General features: G+C 37.5%; 1 protein-coding gene across 1 annotated transcript in view; it reads right to left on the reverse strand.

Moving 5' to 3' along the window:
- Positions 1-7533, reverse strand: part of LOC140170033 (vitamin D3 receptor-like) — a 35083-nt gene extending 27550 nt beyond the window's left edge. The window contains exon 1 of the mRNA XM_072193348.1: positions 7229-7533. The gene's annotated coding sequence lies outside the window, so the exon portion shown is untranslated. The remainder of the gene's footprint in view (positions 1-7228) is intronic.
- Between the last annotated feature and the right edge of the window lie 1061 nt (positions 7534-8594).

The raw sequence follows: 8594 nt of genomic DNA on the forward strand, positions 1-8594 counted from the left end.
TGAGACCATAACCGAAAATGCGACCGTCATTTCAGCATGTAGGCCTACATCCATTTAGATTGTACTAAGATGCCCTCTACACAGTTGATCCTTTATTTATTTGATTACAACACTGACTAAAATAAAGGTTTTCTCATTTTTCGAGTTTTAGAATAGGCTTATGAATTTATAGGCCTATGCCTAATAGGCTGTATAAATAATAATAATAATATTAATCAAAAATGTTATATTATAAAATGCACAAAATATATCATAAACACCTTTGACAATAAACCTACGTTATTTTCAACTCAGTTGAATGCATAGGCTACCAGCTACAAACAAAAAACTTTAAAAACTTGCAATATATATAGGCCTAGGTCCTAAACACGCGGCGCAGGGCTCCGGGAAATGAGCAGTCCATGGAGCCTTTCGTAGACGGCAAGTTTTCCCTATTATGGCAGGCTAAATTGTGTTAAACATAAATTGGCAAATGTCGAAAGCAGAAGTGAAAGTGGCCTTTTGTTTATTTATCAACTATGCAGGGTGATGTCCCCCCCCCCTTAGAACTTGGAAAATTTTGCAAAATGAAGACCTAATTGAAGCGAATTGGTGGACCATTTTGTGTAAAATTTAAGTTTGAACAGTTGAAAGGCCGAAAATTGTGAAATGACGGTCCATAAAGCCTTTCGTTGTCACGTGTTCTCCATTAGACCTATAAATTGTGTTAAACATACATGTAGGGCCTAAATTGGCAAATGTCGAAAGCGAAGCGAAAATGGTCACTTGTTTATCCACTACGCATGGGGTGTCTGAGGTGGATGTTCCCCCCTGAGAGGGAAAATTTTCCAAAATTAAAGTCCAATTGAATACATATTTGGTGCATCATTAAACAGAAAAAAGGACCCGAACCCAATGCAAGATTTCAAACTGACACTACAATTTTAGAGACTCACAATCACTAAAACAAACATGGATCGATGCTGACAAAATGTGATGGGCCCTACATATCGGGAGCAGGTCCTAAATGCCAAAAGCTGAGAATAAATGCACAATATCGGGTGTTTCTCTATTCAAATCTTGCAATATCTGAACAGCGTGACGTTTTCAAGATTTTATGCGCATTGGACTTTGAGACTATGGATTTGAAGGAGTCAGAAAAGTGCCTGAACGCGTAAATACGCGTGTTTTGTGCGTTAAAGAAAACCCTGCTTTCAGGTCTTTAAACTTTGTTGTATGTATAATAGACTTCCCCATCCTGAAATGCCCCAGGTCAAAAAGGTCCAAATTTTGGGGAAAAATCCACTTTTTCAAAATCCCCCTTAGTCCAGAAAGGTCCAAATAGAAAAAAATGTCCACTTTTTCAAAACCGCCACCCCCCCCCCAAAAAAATCCTGGTTACGGGCCTGACCCCTTTTAACTCCCTGATTGGAGGATACTAGACCCACATGCATGAATATCCTTTAAAAAAACATCAAATTTAACGTTGTTTGTTTTAAGTAAGCGTGTAAAGTAGGTCTACATGTAGGCCCTATTTTATGCAATAGAATCACGAAATATTCATACATGTTTTAACAGCATGAACATGTAAATAATTTACTTAATTTTTTAAAAATAAGATTAAAACGTTTTCGAATTTCAAATGTACTGTACTCCGATTCGCCCAATACCTCGAAGTCAAAAATGACGATGTCTCTGATCGACCATAGGCCTATAATTTATTATAAACCGGATGTCAAAAATGTCGATTTTTGGGTTTGGGTAGGCCTATAATAGCGAATGCTTTTGATGCAAGACATTTCAAACAGGAAATTTAATCTAAAACGCACATTCGTGTCTTTAGTTGCCATTTCCTTCTAGCCAGCTAGCCCTACAAACAAGACACTTTGTCCCCATGTCGGGAGAAAATAATGTACTTGCACTGTAACAAATAAACCTGTGGGGTGGGGGCAGGGTCATCCCTTCAGTCTCTAAACAACGCGTTCACCCCTCCAATAAAAGCTAATAAAGTCCATCCTCACTGAGATTTGACCTCTTTGTAGGCCTGTAAGTCTTGATCCATCGGCCTGATCCATTATTTAATATTTCGATCCTCCGAATTTCAAACTTTCAGTCCTAAACAAATTTGGCCAAAGTCCACTGCCGTAAAGGTTGGGCAACAGTCCTTTTCACAGTGTTGACTTATAAGTTATAATTTCATGAGAAACAAAAAGAAAATGGGAAAAGTTAAAAGCATGTATAGGCCTAGGCCTAAGTGTTTTAAATTTTCCAAAAAAACATTTCCGAAATTTTTTTTTCAATGCCGACCGATAATACGCTATTCACTAAAAAGAAATCTCATTCTGTTCAAACCAATGTGTATATTTGTGAGTAGGCCTATACATTAATAGTAAATTTCATTGGATTTATGAATTATTAGTCTTTAAACATGTTAAAGGAGACTGGAAGATGAAATTAAGATGGCATGCAGGAAAGCGGAAGTAAAAATAAAATACATGTATGAAAAAGAAATATGAACTAAAGCCATATAAAATCAGGCATGACAATATAAAAATTTAAACCTAATTTAGGAGAGTTTTTTGCCCCGTTTTTCCGCATTTAATTTCAGTCAGTTTTTCGCCTAATTACCCGCGATTTTTCTGTGTTTTTTTTCCCTTCAAGCATTTCAGGTTTTTTCATGGATTATCATTCTCTGATGCCTGTAAAATATCTCAAACACAGGAGAAAAAAGAAATATGAAAATAAATCATAAAAGACTGGCTGGATTTTTATAGCATTATAAAGTAAAAGCAAGGTGCTGCATTAACATAAAGTAAAATAAAGGTGCAATGCATGAGAAAGATGGGAAAATGGGAAAGTAGGCCTAATTAATAATATGTTGAGGAAGAAAACAATTGTAGGCCTAGGCCATGAATGATCTTTTAATATTAATGTACTCTTTTGGAGTTTTAACTTTCTTCATCTTTATTATAATACCACCAACTCCATGAAGTATTGTTGAACTTATGCATAAAGTCTAATAAGAAATAAATAATGTTCTTTACATCTAGGCTATGCCTACAAAGTATTTTTTTATTGTTGTGACCTTAATTATGACTCAATATTAGGCCTATAATTAATTTTTTCTTAATGTCAAATCAAAAAATTACAACAACAACAAAAACGGCAAACCAATGTGATGCATGTTTATACGTACGTATAATGAGACACAAAGAATCTTAAAATTTACTTGGATTTACTATTCCTATCCCCGGCGGGCCGCTCTAATTAGCGCCTTCGTGCAAAAAAACCCCGTTTTTAGACGATTTATTACAAAAAAACAACACCTAATAGGCCTATTGATGTTCAAAAGTATGTTGGTGTTAATCTATATCACATCAAACAAACAATAAATTCAAAACATATTAAAGCTACATTTGTATTCATTCTAATAACAAAAATAAAACCTAGCGGCCTATGCGGTTTCCATTAAAAAAAAAAGCATAGGCCTACTTAAGCGCTGACTTGTGCTAGGCTCGCGTAGCGGGCCGAAAAGCAGCGTAAAAAAAAAAAACAAAAAAGGGCGTTTTTAGAAAATGTATAGCAAAAAGGAAACACCTAGTAAGAACATCAGGTTTGTGGTTTTAGAAAAGGACATCTGTGAATATCAAACTGCAATATTTCACTTCAACACAGAAATCTCAAAAATTTTCAAAAAGTACTTTAAAACATTGTGTTTTCAGAGCAATATCACGAAAATTGGGGCAAAACGAACCACGCAAATATGTCTTAATTATTTTCTAATTACTTAAAATTTCTCGATTATCTACTAAAATAATTGCTTATCTATATTATAATACGCTATTCTCTGTCTGCGGGTCTGTCTGTGACTGCTAATGTGAGGCCGCCGTAGGTCATGCGGGGCTCAAACTTGGTGGGTGGGTGCAGCTTGATATGAGAAAGAACGAGTTTATATTTTTTAAGGTCAAAGGTCAAGGACGGGGTCAAGTTCAATTGAAGTCTAATTTCAAACACTTTAAATGGCAAATCTAGCCATGCCATTGTGTTGACCTTGGACTATCAAACAAAAGTTTCCACGGTGACCTTTTTGTCAGACCAACGGTTAAGAGGTCAAAGGTCAAGAAAGGTAAAAATTTCAAACTGCCCCTATGAAGCTCAAACTTGGTGGGTGGATGGAACTTGGAATAACAAATAAAAGTTTCCACGGTGACCTTTTCGTCAGACCAACGGTTAAGAGGTCATAGGTCAAGAAAGGTAAAAATTTCAAATTGCCCCTACGGAGCTCAAACTTGGTGGGTGGGTGGACCTTGGACTAACGAACAAAAGTTTCCAAAGTGACCTTTTCATCATACCTACAGTTAAGAGGTCATAGGTCAAGAAAGGTAACAATTTCAAATTGCTCCTATGGAGCTCAAACTTGGTGGGTGGGTGGACCTTGGACTAACGAACAAAAGTTTCCAAAGTGACCTTTTCATCATACCTACAGTTAAGAGGTCATAGGTCAAGAAAGGTAACAATTTCAAATTGCTCCTATGGAGCTCAAACTTGGTGGGTGGGTGGACCTTGGACTAACAAACAAAAGTTTCCACGGTGACCTTTTCATCACACCTACGGTTAAGAGGTCATAGGTCAAGAAAGGTAACAAATTCAAATTGCTCCTGTGGAGCTCAAACTTGGTAGTTTTCACAGTGACCTTTTCGTCAGACCTACGGTTAAGAGGTCATAGGTCAAGAAAGGTCAAAATTTCAAATTGCCCCTCTGGAACTCACACTTGACATGCTTGATGGGTGGGTGGACCTTGGACTAACAAACAAAAGTTTCCACGGTGATCTTTTCTTCAGACCTACAGTTAAGAGGTCAAAGGTCAAAAGGTAAAAATTTCAAATTGCCTATGGAGCTCATACTTGGTGGGTAGGTGGAAATTGGACTAACAAACAAAAGTTCCATTGTGACCTTTTTGTCAGACCTACGGTTGAGAGGTCAAAAACAAATATTTCAAATTGCTGATGGAGCTCAAACTTGGTCGGTGGATGTAACTTTGGCCAAGGAAGCCCAGGTTTTGCGTTTGTTAGGTCATCCATGGTCAATGATTTTGAGATCTGCAAAAGCCAATAACTATGACAGCCGAGAACCGCGAAATACGGGTAACCGCCTAGTCAGTTATATTTATGCTATTTTTAATGTTCTGATGCCCGTCAATTTTGAGATAGAGCATTTTTAGTAAGCCGGTACAGGATAAAATTGTGCTCAAACGCGGTTTGCGTTTTGCGGCAACACGACCGATAGGGTGCATCAGATGCCCCTCATGTCAATGGATTCATCTGTCCCTAGTCTTAAAATGTTCCTATTGTCACAAAACTAACATGTGCCAAGTTTGAATTAATTCGGAGGTCGTCCTGATGGGCCACCGAGAGCCTAAAAAGTTACAATGTGTGTTCCTATGTAGTAAAGTTCGTTGACCCTGTACAATTCCAATTAGAAGCCGATCGAACAATTTAAAGTAGCTGCCATATCAAAACCGTTTGGATTGAGAAGCTCAAATCTTGGGAGCTAAGCGTACTGATAATCATCTTTGAACCTGTGATGAAAATCCATCTCCAAAGAAATGACCGTGTGTGTTTTATTGTCAAAAGCGCCCCCACAGTCCATATTCTTGGGAAAATCTATAATTTCTGTCTTAACCAAGTGCTATAATACTTTATTTCACACTGAAAGTTGTTAATATGTATTATATATTGATCTAAAGTTCAGAAAATCTGCTTTGTAAAAGTGTAATGACAACCAGGACAACAACATTTGTAAAATTTGAGGTAAAAATTACCACAAAATGCCTATTTCACTGAAATTTATATAGAGGCGCTTGTGCCAATTCCACACATGCTCATTTTGTTGGTGATTAATTTTTATCACCGATTCAAAGATGATTATCAGTACTATAAGCGCAAAAGATTTGAGCCTCTAAGTCCTAACGGTTTTGATATAGCAGCTACTTTAAATTGTTTGATCGGCTTCTAATTGGAATTGTACAGGGGTCAACGAACTTTACTACATAGGAACACACATTGTAACTTTAGGTAGTCAGGCTCACATCACACACTATAGGTGGCGCTATTCGTCCATAGGGAAGTGGAATGTGCCTGTACGGTCCAAAAATGGCTTTACTGTGGGGCTCAATGGAAAAAATTACTAAAAATTAATTTTGACAACCAAAACCTAAGTGATGTTGACTTATGTTGGTACTGGCATAATAATGGATTCATAAGCTATCACATAGTGTAATCTATGTTCCACCAAGTGGACGCTTCGTTAAAAGCGCAAAAAAGCAATTTGTGTGTGAATCACAACCATCCAAAACAGCTTTCTTACAGTAAAGAATAGGAGGTCATCTGGGGTCACATACAGTAGTGTACATTGTACATGTGCCTGCTGTCACAATTTCACACACAAAATTTTGGACAATTTGGTGACACTATTTTTGTCTCTAACTTCAAAAGTATATGCACTAGAAACATGATTGACCCCTTATTGTTTAGGTAATTTGATTCTCTTTCAAATGAAAGAACTTTCAGCTAAAAATATTGAACTTCAAAATTTTATGATCATACCTACTTTAGGCTCTCGGTGGCCCCCCAGGACGACCTCCGAATTAATTCAAACTTGGCACATGTTAGTTTTGTGACAATAGGAACATTTTAAGACTAGGGACAGATGAATCCATTGACATGAGGGGCATCTGATGCACCCTAACGACCGATGTGCAGCGTTTTCGCGTAACCTGTCTGCCGCCCTCAAACAGCGGTGCTGCTGCATCAAATAATTATTAGCCAGGCGATGTCGGTGTGCTATAGTCTGTCTCTACGGGAGGTACATCGTGGAAAACCGGATGTATGTAGGAGTAGTCCACAGATTTTTGACTCGCGTTACGGTACACCGCTACAGAGTATGCCTGGGCGCCCCCGGGTAATCCGGAGTAAAGTCTTATTCAGATTTCATTTGACAGCTTAACCATCGTGTATATGCGCGCGACGTCAAGTGTGTGCATTGGAGCTTGTGCAAATAATATGCGCTGGGCGGCTAGCAATGCGCTTAATTTGTAAAGGAATCTGAATAAGACTTTTAGCTCCAGAGTACATCCAGTGAGAAATTGGATGTGTAGCCTTTCCAGTGATATAAAAATCTCAACTTTTTTTTGAGAAAAGTGGGAGGGGGATGAGGCTGTGGATCACGAAATGCCCTTTTAATTACTTACCCATGTTACCCGACCATCATTCATGACCATTGGTAATTAGCATGCAACTTGCAAGATGAAAACATCACATTCACACACACGTCACATGACATGAAATCACACATCAACTCCCTACTGCCAAGCAATGACAGCTCAGTTCAGTCGATCAGGACAGAACAGGAACCTTTATGGAAATACAATGTAAATCAACCCATAATAATACTCCAGAAGCCTTAATTGACGACTTAAATTTTAGCCAGTTCTCGGTCTACACTTCGTCGCCTTCGACCTTTACTGCAAATGTTTCCCGAAATGACGATTATTTATTACATATGTATTATCTTTGCAGACAGCTTTTTCCTTATCCCTAAGAGCAGGTTATTAATATTAATGAAGTGACGTCATGCACCATGTTTCGTGAATACTTGTTGAGACGGCATGTTGTATATTTTTTTTTTATTTTATTTATTTATTTGAACTTGTCTTGTCTTGTCTTTAGTACTGCCCAACACCCACTTCAACAGCGGGTCAACCGGGCAGGATTTTGAATCAGCGGCACACAGACGCTTTTGAATCAGCGGCACACGCCTAAAATGTCCCTTGTTCTTTTCTGGCTTGGATCTTAGATTGTACCAGATTGGTAACTGGACATTTCGTCCCCTCGCATTTTCATCCCCTGGACATTTCATCCCCTGTACATTTCATCCCCTGGACATTTCATCCCCTGATGTTAAAACGCTATTGTAGCGTTCTTTGAGCGTGACAGTAAAAAGATTGCATATGAATATAATAATTGTTTAGGATCTTTAGAAGGAAATAATATAAGGAACTTAATCTTTATTTAAAATTAGTCTTATTTATCCAATGTATGCACCGTGTTCTGTATGAGCTATCACCAGCTGATCACGCGTATAAAAATCGATCGATGTTGAATGGCAATACGGCCCTGATTTGGTAAAACGATCTAACTTGAAATTTGGACATTTTGAGATAAATCCATATCATGGGTAATGTGAGGGCTCTCTTTCCATTGGTGACATCCTCAAATCACCCCCATGCCACCAAATAATGAGATTTTTATATTTTCTAAGAAGTTAGATCTGTTTAATAATTTATTTTATTCAAAAAGAAAAACGTCGAATGTTCAAACTTAAAAGCTCTTTTTCTCGAAACAGCGATTTTAATTTCAAGTTAGATCATTTTATCAAATCAGGGCCGAATAGTGCAATGAATTTACCTATTGAACAGTGCGTGTAGGCCACCTACACGGATGATTCTAATTCAGTATTACGCCTAGTATTATTATTAAAAGTATTATTATTTTGCTATTTTACCGGGTAGGCCTAACGTTATCATTATATTATTATTAATATTTTTATTATTATTA

The sequence above is a fragment of the Amphiura filiformis genome, chromosome 14, assembly GCF_039555335.1.
Source record: "Amphiura filiformis chromosome 14, Afil_fr2py, whole genome shotgun sequence".
Classification (NCBI taxonomy): domain Eukaryota; kingdom Metazoa; phylum Echinodermata; class Ophiuroidea; order Amphilepidida; family Amphiuridae; genus Amphiura; species Amphiura filiformis.